Source organism: Schistocerca piceifrons, chromosome X (assembly GCF_021461385.2).
Source record: "Schistocerca piceifrons isolate TAMUIC-IGC-003096 chromosome X, iqSchPice1.1, whole genome shotgun sequence".
In the NCBI taxonomy this organism is placed as follows: Eukaryota; Metazoa; Arthropoda; class Insecta; order Orthoptera; family Acrididae; genus Schistocerca; species Schistocerca piceifrons.
Genome location: NC_060149.1, coordinates 315,452,634 through 315,469,721, shown reverse-complemented (window position 1 = coordinate 315,469,721; position 17,088 = coordinate 315,452,634). Strand labels below are relative to the sequence as shown.

At 42.6% G+C, this 17,088-nt stretch overlaps 1 pseudogene; it reads right to left on the bottom strand.

The window, feature by feature from the left end:
* Window positions 1–8,951: 8,951 nt before the first annotated feature.
* On the bottom strand, window positions 8,952–9,133 carry LOC124723877 (annotated as a pseudogene).
* Between the last annotated feature and the right edge of the window lie 7,955 nt (window positions 9,134–17,088).

The following is a 17,088-nucleotide window of genomic DNA, read 5'->3' as shown; positions in this document are numbered from 1 at the left end:
GTCTTTTAGTGCAGGCTGGTAACTTAACTTAGTTCCTTCTGCACGACGTATGGCGTTGCCGGCGCGGCGTACCAGGATTACTAATGCTACGCGTTGAACTGCAGACGGCTCTCCAACGGCTGTTGTGTGTTTGTGTGGCCCGCAACTGCAGGCGCGGCTCCGGTTGCTCCGGCGGATGACTGCGGTGCGGCGAAACTGGCTTCTCGCAATGCCGGCAGCGCCGCTAGACTCAGTGCCAGCTCCGTCAATCCAATTGCGTCGTCCACATGCACACGTAACACATTCACTGTTCTATTACTCAGTTGTGCGTCGCATTTCACTCACGAATTCGAATATTTAAAAATCACTTTCACTATTACTCAGTTTCTTTCCCGGCCGATGCACCATATGTGGGGTGGCGGGTGGAATAATTGTTGTTTTAAATGTTCCTATTACTTATGCTGTTGTTTTGCGGTTCTCAACACTGGCTCTCTAAGGACAATTTTGGCAACCAGAAAGTGATTAGCAAAACGTGAAGCCTGTAATTAGAATTCCTAGTGCCCACTTCATCTGAGAAATACACTTATAGCTACAGCTTATAGCTCTGAGGAATTAGGAGGTTGTCTAGGATTCATAATCAAAAACGATCGTGTAAAAACGTTCTCTGTATTCTGAAAGCCACAGATGAAAAAAAAAAAAAAAGAATCCACACAATCTGACTAACAGAGCAGTTCATAGTCTAATGCGCTGATGCAACTATAACTGTCCAAATTAAATGTTTAAATGAATGCTCGCCATAATTTGATGATTAGGTTCATCAAACGCCACGCTAAATAATGGTTGAATGTCTGCCCCGCGACGGCACGTGAAAATACGACATACGCAAACTGAAGATAGATAATTAAAGTCATCCCAGAATTAACACTTCTCTCGAACATGATTTCATGGTTACGCGTATCCCAAGTAACTTAATATGGCATCCGAGGCTGTTTATAGCAATGATACCGACGCGACGCGACTCCCGACACAGATGGTGTGCTACTCAGCGTCTCGAGAGAACTGGGGCCCTGCTTCCTTGCGCAGCGTTCTTATATATAAAGCCGCGGTGCGGACGGCTAAGGGAACGCCTGATCAAATCGGCTCTCCCGACTAGCCGCTGGGCTAGTAATGCACCACATTAAGTTATTGAATAAATCATTGCTTCCTTTGCTGATGGCTGATGAAGCTCTCAATTTAAATGTGCAATCAGCACACAGGTAAGTGATCATAATAAAAGTCTGACGTGGCTAAGTCAAATATTTTGGGCGAGAGAATTAATTTAATTACACTAAACGCAGTAGACGAGCTCTGAACTTGCCCTTTGGAGATACGCTATCGCTATAGTTTTATAGTCATTCTGTTGAAACTTCTCACATCATTATGATTATTGCAGATCTCCCTTCTACTTAAATCTAAACATCCTAGCCTTATTTATTAGCCTACTTAATCTATCTTGCTTCCTTAATTTTTAAGACAAAAACCAGAAAATCATGAATTTCCACTAAAATTTTAATTTGTGAAATCCAAAGTATTGTTTCTATTAAATTATTATGAAAAATGAATCTAAATATAAATTTTTAAGCCTTTAGCTCTTTTCTGTTGCGCCAATGATTTTTACAGAAAAACATCCAAATTTCGAAAATGGTTAAAGTTAATGAACTGACATTCAACACATATTGATTTCGTACTACTCCTGACATGCTAGAACCGTTTCAGGTTATTTACTTGATCTTTAAAGTATTGCGCAACATTTATGACGTCAGAGCTAGTTACAACGGACTGGCTGGCACACAATGGAAGGACTAATGTGAATTTACTATGGCCTGAGTAGGCTGCTTCCCTACAACTTGGAGGGTGTCATAGAAGCTGGAAGAGCTGGAAATACAGGTGATGCTGCCACAGCAAAGGATGAGATGGTCAAGAAATTGTAGGTGTGAAGAATGGTAGGAGGATGCAGTTCAAATGGTTCAAATGGCTCTGAGCACTATGGGACTCAACATCTTAGGTCATAAGTCCCCTAGAACTTAGAACTACTTAAACCTAACTAACCTAAGGACATCACACACACCCATGCCCGAGGCAGGATTCGAACCTGCAACCGTAGCAGTCCCGCGGTTCCGGACTGCAGTGCCAGAACCGCACGGCCACCGCGGCCTGCTGAGGATGCAGTTTGCATGTCTGGTTGGACAGGAGTTTCAGGAGGCAGAATCTATTGTCAGCGTTGTGTTGGACCATAAAGCGATGGGGAGTCCAGATGAGGTGATGGTCGAGGGTAAGGCCAAGGTTTTTCAGGGAAGGAGTGAGGTGGCCAGGACAACCATAAATGGTAAGGTAAAAATCGTGGACCAGGAAAGCAAGGGTTGTATGACCTATGATGATTGCCTGGGTCTTGGGATGGCTGATGTGATGAGGCTACCGGTTGCACCAAGTGGTGAACTGGTTGAGGTGGATATGAAAGGTACACTGGAAAAGTTGAAAGGTTGGATAGAGGGACAGGAAGGTGGTGCCATCATCAAATTGGAGGAGGTGAACAGGCAGTGGATATTTGGACATATCTGCATTATACAAGAGATAGAAGAAGGGTGAAAGGACGGAGCCTAGGTGCAAGCCTGTAGTGGGATAAAACGTATGGGAGGTGGTACTGTGGACAATGAGAAAGGAAGGACGATGAGAGAGGAAGGATGCAACGAGATGTACGAAATTTAGACAAAGGGCATAGGTCTGGAGTTTAAGGAGGAACCCGGGATGCCATATACGGCCATAGGTGTTCTAGAAGTCGAGGGAAACTAAAATAGCGGAATGACAGGATTTAATTTGAAGGGGAAGATGATTGGTAAGGTTAAGGAGCTGGTCGTCGGTGGAGAAGGAGGGCCAGAAGCCACACTGGGTAAGGGAAAGGAGGTGGTGCTGTTTGAGGTGGTGATGAATACATAGGTAGAGGATGGACTTAAGCAATATGAGTCCCCTTAAAAATTCTGTAATAAAGGTGTAATTACGATGGTCATGACTGCCTCTTTCGTTAAAACGCCATATTACCACTCAATCTCTCAAATCCGGTTTTTGGTACTGTCGGTCTCACTTCCACCTACCTGGCTGCGTGGCACTGATATGAAAAATTGATTGGCCAATTAATTATATTGAATGTGAGAGTCCCTTTGAATGACGAGTAATTTTTTTTCTGCAGTCGGATTACACTCGCCGGGTAACCATTACAGACGCTTCCAACACGTCTCTGGCGGCTTCCCACATGCTTCCTCCAATACCAAAATGGCTCGTAACTATCGCCAAATAGCTGAAGACATCCAACGCTAATTACGTTCTCTCTCTCAGTCATACTGATGGAAGTAAGTCACTTCTGAGATATGTTTTCGTAATATCCCAGACAGGCCGATAAAGTGAGCAATAACAGAATACCTGTATACTGACCGCCACATCCCAAAAGTGTGCGAGTTTGCAGACCTACATTTCCTCCAGATACAGCCCTATAGGGGTATTCGTATTGGCTTCTGAAAAATTTGTGGGCACATGCTTCAAGAACTCAAAAGGGAATAACTGGAGAGAATGTGATGCTCTCTTCAAGCAACACTATTGATAAATGGCATTTGAAGCTGACTGCATAAGGATTCTATTGCTGCCAATATACGTTTTGCGTAGAGACCGCAAACATCGGATACGAGAAATTACCGCTCATTCAGAGACATATAGACAGTCTTTTTCTCCCTAGACCTCTTTGCGAGTGGGCAAGGAAGGAAAAGACTGTTAGTATTACAGGTTACCTTCTGCAACCAGCCGTAAATGGCTAGAGAGGTGTCGCTGTATATGTCAATGTAAATTTAGTCTATCTATTGGGATGTCACACCATCTATGTATAGGCACTCCAAACTCAAGGTAAACAAATGATGGAACTTCTACTCTTCATTGTCTCACTGTACAAACCTTCGTATTAGCCCTAACTTTCTCACTGCAGTCACTTCGTGACACGTATGTGAGAGGTTGTAATATGTTTGCCCACAATACTTAGAAAAGACGGTATAGGGCTCACCTCTCAACTCGTCTTTCGTTAGAGTATCGCTTACCTGCCTTTTTCTCACGAATCCTCGAATCTTCGTTATATATCGTTTGAATCCATCTTATTTCGGCGTGTAAGAGATGTGCCCCGCCAAGTTACAGACACCTAATAAATCTCCTGAAAAGCCCATCACGTTCCTTCAGCAGTGTTCCGTTAGTTAGCAGACCGTCACTGACTAGGCAGAGAGTTATCACAGCGAGAAAAATAGCACACTAGCGTACAGAAGGATCTTCACAACCATGTAGGGTATATATGGGCTGCAGAAAGAAATTCAGAAGCATAACACCTACAAATCGAACGACTGTCTACAAAGACCCACTGTACATGACCTATTGTGCTTCATCGTATTCGTATGACTACCACGATAGATATACTATAGTGTAATAGTGTCATAGTCTTCGTTGACAGCACAGTTCTCCCTCTCTCTCCGTCTCTCTCTCTCTCTCTCTCTCTCTCTCTCCTCGTTATTTTTGTAATATCCGATGCAGTAAAACTACAAACTATAAAAAGTCTGATAACATCACCCGGCACAGAACTCAGTAATATTTTACCGCTTTCGTCTATTCCGATGTAGTAGGAAACAAATACTGTCTGCTTGTTGACATTGACCATATGTGGTGATCCCATTAAATATAAATATACTAGTCCACTGGAGAAGGCGACCAGTGATCGAAGTCGCTTCAACGGACTTGTGTAATGTTATCTCGCCTGTACTGGAGGAAGATTGTATCGATTATCAATCAGACGAGGAGTGTTCTTGTGTTGTTCTTTCATAAGCAGTTTTGTACATTGTTCTTGCTGTAACACATCGAAGCATTGTGTGACTACAGTTGTGTACAGAGCCATATCATGTCTTCGAGTTCTGTGCCAGGTGCTAAACGACATTAACACGTTTCTATCCACTGGCTCTCACATTAAGCTAAACGACATTAACACGTTTCTATCCACTGGCTCTCATATTAAGCTTGACATCGCATGGTGTAAGCTGTGCTGCTCCCACAACACACAGGATTCCTGCAATAAAAGACAGATGCAGTATTTCTAGTTGAAACAAATTTGAAAGACTTCGCAACATGTGAAAACTGGAAGAGTTTGTGGCACTGTGGAGCGTTTCTAAACAGCTTTCTGAAGGTGATGACTACTTTTAATCTCATTTCTCACAGTCACATTGCAGCACATGTCTCGGTATTCCATTTAGAAGAGATGAAGAACATTGATTCCTTATGTAAATATATAAAATTGCAACCAGTCACATTTTTGAATAGGTATTTATTATTCGATGAGCCGGTTTTCGAACCTTTCCAGGTTCATCTTCAGACGGTTTTCTGGAAGTTACATTACTATTTCTAGCGTAATGCTAGTTGCTGGCTCTGTGACAAGAAGGTGGAATACGCTTTAATGTATCGCCCGAGTATTGTTTATCTGCCGATATAGATGCAAGATTTACTTTTTTACTTACTGCGACAATGTGGGCGGATTTTTTCTGTTAGTGTCCATCTGTCTGCTTCCATTTTGATGGCCAGTTGGTAGTCACTTCACACACTTTTACACAATCTGTATTTATTGAAACTGTGACAGCGATACTTTGCCAGCATCCAGGATGTGCTATACAACTGTTGCTTGTAACATAGATTTCGACAAAAAGATATGGTGTTGGCCTATTTTGCTCAGAGATGTAATTTTTCTTGTTTACATGTATTAAAGTCGATATAAGGGCAAATATTTTAGTCAGACTGCTGATAGCATGAGAGCACAAAATTATATAAATAGATAAATGAATTACTACAAGAACAAACTTGAAGTGATCTGACGTCTCTATTTCTATTTCTATGTTGATGTATAATACAATCAATTTATGAGCAAATATTTTAGTCTAGCTTGGCATTAACATGAATGTCCAGGAATAAAATAAAGTCATGATAGAAAAACAGAAAGTATTATTGTGCACACAGTTGTAGTCAAACAATGCTTCGATGTGTTACAGCAAAAAACAATGTATGAAACTGCTTATGAAACAAAAACACACGACCACTCTCCTTGTGACTGATAGTCGACATGGTCTTCCTCCAGTACCGGCAACAAAACTTTAAACAGATCTGTTGAAGCGACTTCGATCACTGGTCGTCTTCTCCAGTGGACCAGTACATGTATATTTAATGGGATCACCACATATGGTCAACGTCAACACGTAGACAGTATTTGTTTCTCGATGTGTCGGCAGAGACAGACGAGGTAAAATCTTATTGAGTTCTCTACCAGGTGACGTTAGCGAGGTATTTTTAGTTCATAGTTTTCACAAAGAGAGAGAGAGACAGAGAGAAAAGAGAAAGAGCGGGGGGGGGGGGGGGGGGGGAGAGGAAGGGAGGAAGGGAGGAAGAGAGAGAGAGAGAGAGAGAGAGAGAGACAGAGAGAGAGAGAGAGAGGCTGTGCTTTCAACGAAGATTCGGACACAATTACAAAAAAAATGTTCAAAAGTGTGTGAAATCTTATGGGACTTAGCTGCTAAGGTCATCAGTCCCTAAGCTTACACACTACTTAATCTAAATTATCCTAAGGACAAACACACACACCTATGACCGAGGGAGGACTCGAACCTCCGCCGGGACCAGCCGCACAGTCCATGACTGCAGCGCCCTAGACCGTTCGGCTAATCCCGCGCGGCGGACACAATTACATCTTCGTGTCACAGGCGGAGACCCATCGGGGATATTCGTCCGCCAAGCGCTATTCTTATTTCATTCGACGCCACATTGGGCGACTTCGCGCCGGTGATGAGGATGAAATGATGATGATGAGTCCACGAGCGGAGAAAATCTCAAACCCGGCCGGGAATCGAATCCGGCTCTGCTTGCATGGGGGGCGAGCATGTTACCACCCAGCTAAGCAGGCGCACACGCTATGGTATCTCTGGCGTAGGAATACGTTAAAGGGGACTACGTCACGTACAGGGATCTATTATAGACAGTCATACGATATCGATGAATTGTAGGTGTTACATTTCTAAATTTCTTTCTGCAGTCTATGTATACTCTGCATGGTTGCGAATTTTCTTCTGTATGCTAGGTGTGCCATTTTTATCGTTGTGATAGCTCTACCTAGCCAGTGAGGGTCTTGAAACTAATGGATCACTACTGTCGGAATGTATTGGGATTTGGAGATAATTAGCTGGTGTTTGTAACCTGGTGGGCGACATCCCTTACTCGTAGAAATGCTACATAATGAAGACTGGAGGATTCGTGAGAATACGGCTGGTAAGCGATACTCTAAAGAAAGTGGAGTTGAAAAGTGAGCTCTATATCGTTTTTTCTTAGTATTGTGGGCTAACGTAGTACAACCTCTCACATACGTCATGTAAAGTGACAGCAATGAGAAAATTAGGGGATAATACGAACGTTTCTACAAAGAGTCAATCAGCAGCAGAAGTTCCGTCTTTTATTTTTTCGTCAAATACTGGACAACATTCTTCCGTGTTACTTGAGTGCCTTTAGATGAATGCAATGACAGTTTAATAGGTAGACTAAACTTACGTCTACATCTACATGGACACCTCTCAAGCCATTGTACAGTGGTTGGCGGAGGGTACCCTGTAACACTAGCAGTAATTTCCTTTCCGAGTCCACTCGCGAAGAGAGCTACGGAGAAAAAGATTGTCTGCATGGCTCCGAATGTGTGCTAGTTTCTCGTATCTTATCTTTGTGGTCTGTACGCAAAATGTACGTTGGTGGCAGTAGAATCCTTCTGCAGTCAGCTTCAAATGTCGGTTCTCAATAGTGTTCCTCGAAAAGAACGTCGCATGCTCTCCAGTTACTCCCTTTTGAGTTCTTGAAGCGTCTGCCCACTAATTTAGCAGAAGCCAATACGAACGCCTCTACAGGGCTGTATCTGAAGGATATCTGGGTCTGTAGACTAGTACCGTACACGTTTCGGATGTGGTGGTCAGTAGACAGGTATTTTGTTATTGTTCAGTGTCAACCTCTCTTGGATATCGAAACAGCTCTTACAAGGTTTTAGTTTACAAGAGCGGTGAGGAGAAACATGATGTTCAACATCCTGGTATTTACCCCTGTGATATTTAGGTGTGCAGTCCTTCTGAGAAGGATTGGACAATGTTACTTTTGCTAATTTTGAATCATTAACAGCTTTCCGGCATGGAGAGGGGTGCATTGCTGCCTGGGAGTGGTACACTCCTGATATATGGGCGGAGGTTCACGAACCGGTGGCATTAGTGGCAGCTGTTCGCACGTGACGTGGTGGCAGAGGCTTTGCGGGGGTAGAGAAGAGAAGGAAACATAATACTGCCCCCACTGATCAATATAACTCAGCAGTATGCCGGAATCCTAGGTGACTTACTTCCACCTGCTTGACAAAGCAACTGAGAGACAGTTAGCGTTGGATGTCTTCAGCTATTTGACGATGGTTACCACCCATTTTGTTGTTGGAGGAAGTGACTACCTATCATGTGGGCACTCTCCAGATACGTCATGGAAGCGTCTGTTATGTTTACCTGGCGAGTGTAATCCAATTGCAGAAAAATAAATCACTCATCATTGAAAGGGACTCTCACGCTAAATTTAATTAATTACCCATTAGTTTGATATCAATGCCACGCTGCCAGGTGGGTGGAAGTGAGAGCGACAGTACCACAAATATGATTTGAGAGTGAGAGTGTTAATTTGGCGTTTTTTTTTTGTTGTATCGACATCTTTTAAAGAAATTTCAGTCTCCCACTTACAGAGGGCGAGATGACCGTCGTAATTAAATCTATATTACCGAATTTATAATGTTACACATAGTATAAACCTGATATTTACAAGTTCACTGTGCTGTTACCTTTGGAGACGTTGTATATGTCGAGGTATTTTTTTACTTTTAAGAAAGACTGAACGTCATGAGGCTTCCTGCGACAGAGGTAGGGCATGTTCTTAGCACTCAGTCATGAGCCAAAAATGAGTTTAATATTTTAGTCCTGTGATTCAGGATGTAGCAGATATTAAGCTGATAAGAAACTACATTCTTTTATCTGATGAGTAAAGACTCAGAGGAAATATACTCAATGCATTAGTGTTGTATAGGATTTTCACAACACGTAACGACGCTTGAGCGATGTAAAAACGGATGAATGGTCCGATTTCTTCTGCCTTCGAAAAAGAGTCGCACAAAAGTGAGGAATCTACATTCTGAATGAGAAATTCGAGGTGTATTGATAAAACAACATCCCCATTTTAGATTGGGTAAAGTGGACTTTTTTAAATTGAGGAGTTTATGTCAGGGGTGGAACTGCAGTTAGTCCAAGTCGCCCCGCATTCTGCCACAAGCAATGGCTGGAGTGGCCACGAGGGGCCTGTTGACCAGAAGTCACACCTGTAGGCTTTTGTGAGTGGTAGCTTCCCAGCTGGCCGGCTCTTCAGGTACACAATTCACTCAGCAGATGGCGGTGGACTAGACTGGAGGTGACTGTTCAGCTTTCTTTTTCGTCTTGAGACGACGTGTTCAAGTAAGATAATGAGCACTAATACATAAAAAAATAATGTATGGTATATTTCCAATGTTTCTGTGGCTAGGATGGCATTTGTGACTCATGTATAGGTATAAGCGTTTTCATCCCCAAATTATGTTTCTACATGAGTCCTGTATGTAGGGGCAGGGATTTATAGCCCCACTCCTGCTCGAGGACGACCGCCCTTTCCCTGACAACCTCAGTAATGCTAACCATTTTCTTCTCACCTCTCCGAGTTCTTCTCCAAATGGTTCAAATGGCTCTAAGCACTATGGGACTTAACATCTGAGGTCATCAGTCCCCTAGACTTAGAACTACTTAAACCTACTACATCAAACACATCCATGCCCGAGGCAGGATTCGAACCTGCGACCGCAGCAGCAGCGCGGTTCCGGACTGATGCGCCTAGAACCGCTCGGCCACAGCGGCCGGCAGTTCTTCTCCAGTCCCAACGATCCTCACTCTCATTACTCCCTCTTCCCCATGGACCTTGAACGGTCCAATACATCTGTCCTGCCATTCGCCCCCGTTTCCAGTACTTGGATCAGTTACCCTCGTCAGGCATAAACACTCCCATTACCATAACGATATCAAACTCATACTCCACTCGAAACGCAACACAGCCCCCGGCCACGACGGCGTCACCTAACACTACCTCAAGGAATCCCCTCCCCCCTTCCCTTTAGCTAAGAATTATTTCAGTTAGTGCGCTTTTGGCAGGCACGTCCTCCCGAAAGTAACTGGCCTCATCCAGTTCTGATTAGACACTTATAGAAAAGTCTTGACCACACAGTTCTTTTTTTAAATGTTTCGCGTTTCGAAATATCATCGTCAGACATAAGCTATGGAACAAGGTACAGAAAATACTAAAGGTAAGTAATGCCTATAGGCACAGTGCATGGTCATGGCAAACACTGTATGCACAAATATTTCAGTACTTACATGAAGATCAAGTTTTAGTTTCAACAAACTGTTCAATCGTCCAATGTTTACGCTCCTTACACCAAGCGAGGCGTCGTTTGGCATCTACCGGCGTGATGTGTGGCTTATGAGCAGCCCCTCGACCATGAAATCCAAGTTTTGTCACCTCCCGCCTAACTGTCATTGTACTTGCAGTTGATCCTGATGCAGTTTGGAATTCCTGTGTGATGGTCTGGTTAGATGTTTGCCTACTACACGTTACGACCCTATTCAACTGTCGGCGATCTCTGTCAATCAATAGACGAGGTCGGCCTGTACGCTTTTGTAGTGTATGTGTCCCTTCACGTTTCCAATTTACTATCACATCGGAAACAGTGGACCTAGGGATGTTTAGGAGTGTGGAAATCTCATTTACAGACGTATGACACAAGTGACACCCAATCACCTGACTTCGTTCGCAGTCCGTGAGATCCGTGGAGCACCCCTTTCTCCTCTCTCACGATGTCTAATGACTATTAAGGTCGCTGATATGGAGTACTTGGCAGCAAATGACAGCACAAGGCACCTAATATGAAAAACATATGTTTTTTGGGGTGTCCGGATACTCTTGATCACATAGTGTAACTGTGTTACCAGTTCATTGGGTAAATGTCCTGGACCTTTCGATTCTTCTTTACACATATAATATTTTCGTTTCACATGTTAAATGTTGCTTAAGTTCAGTGGAACGTACTTTCACCAACACTTTTCAGTACTTACCTTTATATCTGAACTTCCGATGTTTTTTTTTAAACAGACCTAAGGATTAGGTTTCAAATGCAAAGTCTCATGGAACTTTAATACTAAATGTGTACTCATCGGCATGTCAGTGTTCATACTCACGCGCCATTGCGATACCAGATTCGACCGCCGATGTGAGCCCCAATTTGAATGCAAACCACGTTCATTAGGATTGCACCCGAGAATTGCACTGATTTCCACGTTACAGAGAGGTAGGAGTTTAGCATATAATCGACACCGAGGTATTAGAGACGGAGCTGTAGCTCGGAGTCCACAAGGATAGGGAAGGAATTTGCAGTGCTCTTACTGGTAGGAACCATCCCGGCATCATCCGAAGTAAGCTATTCTACATGAACCACACTCGTTGTGGATGAGACTGCAATGACATTAGCTCTGTAGTACCTTCATCAGTTCCCGAATCAATATCTGCTCCCTCTTTCAGATTGCATTCCAGTTATTTTCAAACGTTAGGTGTTGAACTGTGTGATGTACCACAAATAAAATTAAATTTAATTAGAAAAAAAGGAGAACTGCTACCGAGGAACAGCGATACGGCAGTAAATATATTCGACTGCTTTTTTCAACAAAAATGACGTAATATAAATGCACAAGTAATTACTGTCCCATCGTGAATTTCAGTATAAGTTAAAAATTATGCGGGATAGAGTGACAAGAGCACTGGTAGTTGTTACTTTTTTAGTTCACTTGAAACACAGTTTGTTAATAACCGAGCTGCTAAACAGGCGAATGTTATGTAGGCAGATAAGAGGGGGATCGTTGTCACCCATTTCAGATACGTCAACTCCTGACATTAGACAGTGAACGGCTCTATCGGAAGCTTCGATCGTGCGGTCTGGGCTCTCCATTATTAACATCCTGGCTCCATTCAATAGCAAATGACGTCCGCGCGGTAACGTACAACGGGATGGCTGTTCACAGCGTAAAGTTATACACCCATGACGCCGAAAGGGAGCGCTTATAATGTGGCCTCTACCTTTTATCCTTATATCTACATTCGTGTTTACGTTCATAATTTATGATTCGGAAATCAGGTATTTACTGGTCGGCTTGCAATAACACGAAGCTGCAACTTTCGTGTAGACATATAAAGAGACACAAAGCTTTCAGCAGATTTCAACTTCATAAATATACAGGTTCTTCCGCAGGCACGCTCCATTCCGCAATCCACTCTTAATCATACACACACAAATACACACAAACGTACACATACACACACACACACACACACACACACACACACACACACACACACACACACACACACTCAATCAGCCCTGCCCCACAAATTCAGTGCAATATGGCCCGAGAGAAAAAGAACACCAGCAATACTAATAGTCATCTCAGGTTTGAAGTATTTGTGTATTCATTAATTACTTCTCATATCATATGTCACAAAGACCAACATAAACCAAACCGTACGTAACACTAAATGAGTGAAGTACTACATTAACATAGAAAATAGTAGGCCGTACACAGTTTTCTTTTACTACTCTTGGCTCTCTCACTAACCGTAGTCTATTTGTGTGTTATGAGTGAATTACATTATCTCAAGGGTGTTTCGATTTAGAATGACTGCATGTGAACATCTTACTCGATGCATAGACAAACATCCGTGCAAGAGTCGGTTTTGTGTTTTAGAAGCATATGTCGAAGGGAAAGCCTTATGGACGGTCAGTAAAAGAAAAGTGTGGTACTGGAAACATTTTCGTAATGTTTCACAATATATTTGCTTTCTCAGAACTAACATAGAAAACTCACAAGTAAGGTGGCTATCTAGATGTATATAGTAGAGGCCCTGCAATTCTATAAGAAATATCAAACCCTTGTCGATTTTGACGTTCAGAATCTTTGATTTGGACCCTTAAAGATTGATCAGATGTAATATGCCATTCTGCAGCTTAGCTCGAACAAAGTTTTATGAGAACAGGTCAGCTATTTTATCAAAGATCTGTGCAGTGAGGATCCGATCTGGTATAAGAAGTAAAATAAATCTACTGTTCTATTTCATCGTTGGTACCATGTTGTCTTGAGATTTGTATGTCTTCCATAACCTGTATTTGTCTGTCTTCAGCATTTCACCGGTACACGAGAAAAGAGCAGGCGGCTTTGGTGATAGTGGAAATGTCAAACTGTGTTCAGCACTTACTTTTTGTCAAGGTTAATTGCGAATAGCCGACCAAAAACGTCTCTTTCCATTTTTAGTACTGCCTGTTTCTCCTTATTCACTTGAATTCTGGTGGTGCGCAGTGACTCGAAATTTAGAATTCTGTTTCGTGATATTGGTTCTACAAACCAGCCGGTAACAGAAATAGAGTCAGAAACAAAACTTAATTTTTGCTGACTTCCAGCTGATTTAACAGTAAGCAGGAAATCAGTAACATCGGATGATGCTGCTTTAGTTTTAAAAATACAATACATTACATTTCGCAGTGCGCCGCAGCAGCGGTTGCAAGAAAACTGTGAGTTTCGCAACGCATTGTCTTGTACTCTAGTTACAGAGAGAAATGAGCGTGCCCAGTCTCTTTTATTCGACGACTGTCTTAACCGTAGCTGTTATTCTGCATCTTTCTCTATCGCATAGATTTGTGAATTCAGTGTTTCTCCGCCGCGCCGAGCTCTCGAACTCAGTTACTGGAACTTAAAACCACGACAACCTTAAGATAGATCCACGTTTCCTAAGGCAACCTTATACCATGTGTCCGCACTAAATTTCTCTACATTTTATGTATGATTGCGTAAGGAAACTCGATGAGGGTAATTTTTGTCCTATACGCTTACCTGTTTGCACCTGGCAACCTTTCATTACTGCCTGGAAAAAGGTGTGCAATTTTACTTTGGCGTTTTATTTATATTTCCTCTCTTTATTGATCGTAATGTATTTTCAGACACTGCATGAGGATAAATATCGAAAAAATTCAATCAAACAATTTTTAATTAAAAATAGCAGTGCAGGGACATGGGCCGGCAGCCCTAGCAAGGTTTTTTTTATTTATACGTTATAATATATAAAACATACCTCTTTATTAGGAGAAGGTCGGTTTAAATCGGGATCTTAGCCTTACTGTGGTGAGTTTGCCTGCCGGCCGAAGTGGCCGTGCGGTTAAAGGCGCTGCAGTCTGGAACCGCAAGACCGCTAGGGTCGCAGGTTCGAATCCTGCCTCGGGCATGGATGTTTGTGATGTCCTTAGGTTAGTTGGGTTTAACTAGTTCTAAGTTCTAGGGGGACTAATGACCTCAGCAGTTGAGTCCCATAGTGCTCAGAGCCATTTGAAACCATTTGAGTTTGCCTTCCCTGCGGTGTTGTGTCGCTGTTCCTCTGTATTCAGAGGACCCACACACGAGATGCATTTTGGCCAAATCTTCATTAGCAAATGCACTCATAATACTGTCTATTCACTGTTAATACACAACTAACAGCGCAGGAAAAACCAAATCCTAAATAGACCGGCGCAGTATTGAAGGCAGACTTGAGGTCAACGAGTTGAAGGGGGCATTCATGTTGTCAATAGCTCAACGTACCGAAAGTGAATGGAAACAACGCTTACCATGGACATTCGAAATCTTTTCCATTATTTCAGTGCAATGCAGGTACAGAGCTATTCAATATGCCATTAGCGCGCTATCCCTAATACCAAAATACTCCATTGTCAACGGAAAAAGTCGTTTTGATTTCCGTTACAAACAAAATTATCTTTAAAGCGGAATTTTACTTACCCATTCGATAGAGCAGTTACAGATTAGTCTTGTGCGATATTTGTTTTATCGATGTGTTAACAGCGACACTTTCCGTCGCCACTGGGCGACGGATGAAAGACGTGAGGAGCACTATTAGTCTGCGCTCACTCCACCTAAGTAACGCAGAAACGAAATCGCAAATATCTGCTGAAACACGAAGTAAAATTCGCCTGACTACTCTTAGGAGAGACACTATATGAGGGCTCCCGAAAAGTATAAGGGGCTGGTGAGAGATTTCAGAAAAAGTGCTTCAAATGGCTCTAAGCACTACAGGACTTAGCATCTGAGGTCATCAGTCCCCTAGACTTAGAACTACTTAAACCTAACTAACCTAAGCACATCGCACACATCCGTGCCCGAAGCAGGATTCGAACCCTCGACCGTAGCAGCAGCGCGGTTCCGGAGTGATGCGCCTAGAACCGCTCGGCCACAACGGCTGGCTGAGAGGTTTCGCCATATGTCATGCTACCCACGTAATATAACTGCCATGCGTTTCCTTCCCTATGACAATTCTTGGCCGCACTCTGCAGTGGCAATGAAGATGCTCTTGCAGCGTTTTCGATGGGAGGTGTTTGATCACCCACAATACAGTCCGTAATTGGCTCCCCCTGAGTTTTATCTCTGCTGTCATGAACCGCTGCCTATGAAGACAAGATTTTAGCACAGAAAAAGAGATGCAGATCCACGTAGAGAATTGGAAGAAAGCACACGCGGCATCCTTGTATGACGAGGGTATTGGAAAGTTGGTACACATGTCCAAGTCGGAGCGGCGACTATGTAGAAAAGTAGCTGGAAGGCGTAGCTAACGGTTGCAAACAAAACACTTTTGATTTTTTGATTTTCCCAGTGGTTTCCATTTCGCGACAGATCGGACGTTACTTTCCGAATAGCCCTTATATACCGGGTGATCAAAAAGTCAGTATAAATTTGAAAACTGAATATATCACGGAATAACGTAGATAGGGAGGTACAAATTGACACACACGCTTGGAACGATATGGGGTTTTACTAAACCAAAAAAATACAAACGTTCAAAAACTTTCCGACAGATGGCGCTTCACCTGATCAGAATAGCAATAATTAGCATAACAAATTAAGACAAAGCAAAGATGATTTTCTTTACAGGAAATACTCAATATGTCCACCATCATTCCTCAACAATAGCTGTAGTCGAGGATTAATGTTGCGAACAGCACTGCAAAGCATGTCCGGAGTTATGGTGAGGCATTGGAGTCGGATGGTGTCTTTCAGCATCCCTAGAGATGTCGGTCGATCACGATACACTTGTGACTTCAGGTAACCCCAAAGCCAATAATCACACGGACTGAGGTCTGAGGACCTGGGAGGACAAGCATGACGAAAGTGGCGGCTGAGCACACGATCATCACCAAACGACGCGCGCAAGTGATCTTTCAGGCGTCTAGCAATATGGGGCGTTTTTTTTTTTTTTTTTGGTTCTAATAAAACCCCATGTCATTCCAAGCATGTGTGTCAATTTTTACGTCTACTCTTCACAAAAACTAAATAAAAATGAGAACGTTAAACTACAACTTAAATTCCACAAGTTATGTAGCTTACCTTTGTATTTAATTGAAGAAAACAGCACGTTTAATTTAAAATTATGAGGATACAAGAAGAGTGCGGCCGTAAATTGAAGAAAGGAAAGTAAATATATGTTTAAATGCTTGTAAGGAAAATATTTCAGCAATAGCAGGCACCAGAGGTAGCACAGAATAGTGAAGGCTGAAAACAGAGAACCGGAAAGGCTCTACTCACAAATGACATGAAACACCTTAGAACGCACAAGAAGATAAGTTAACCGAAATACAAAGTGAGAAAAGCGTAGTTAACCGACAGTTAGTACGATAATTGAAGGATTAATTTCAGACGCACGACACAAAATTTTACGTACAAGTTCCTCATCAACTATTGCAAATGTAATATGATTTTAATTACAGAGTGGGGGGGGGGGGCGGGTGTGATATCCCAGAAAACACTCTAGAGTGTCGTCTTTGAATCACAATTATTAAGCCAATAATGAAAACTG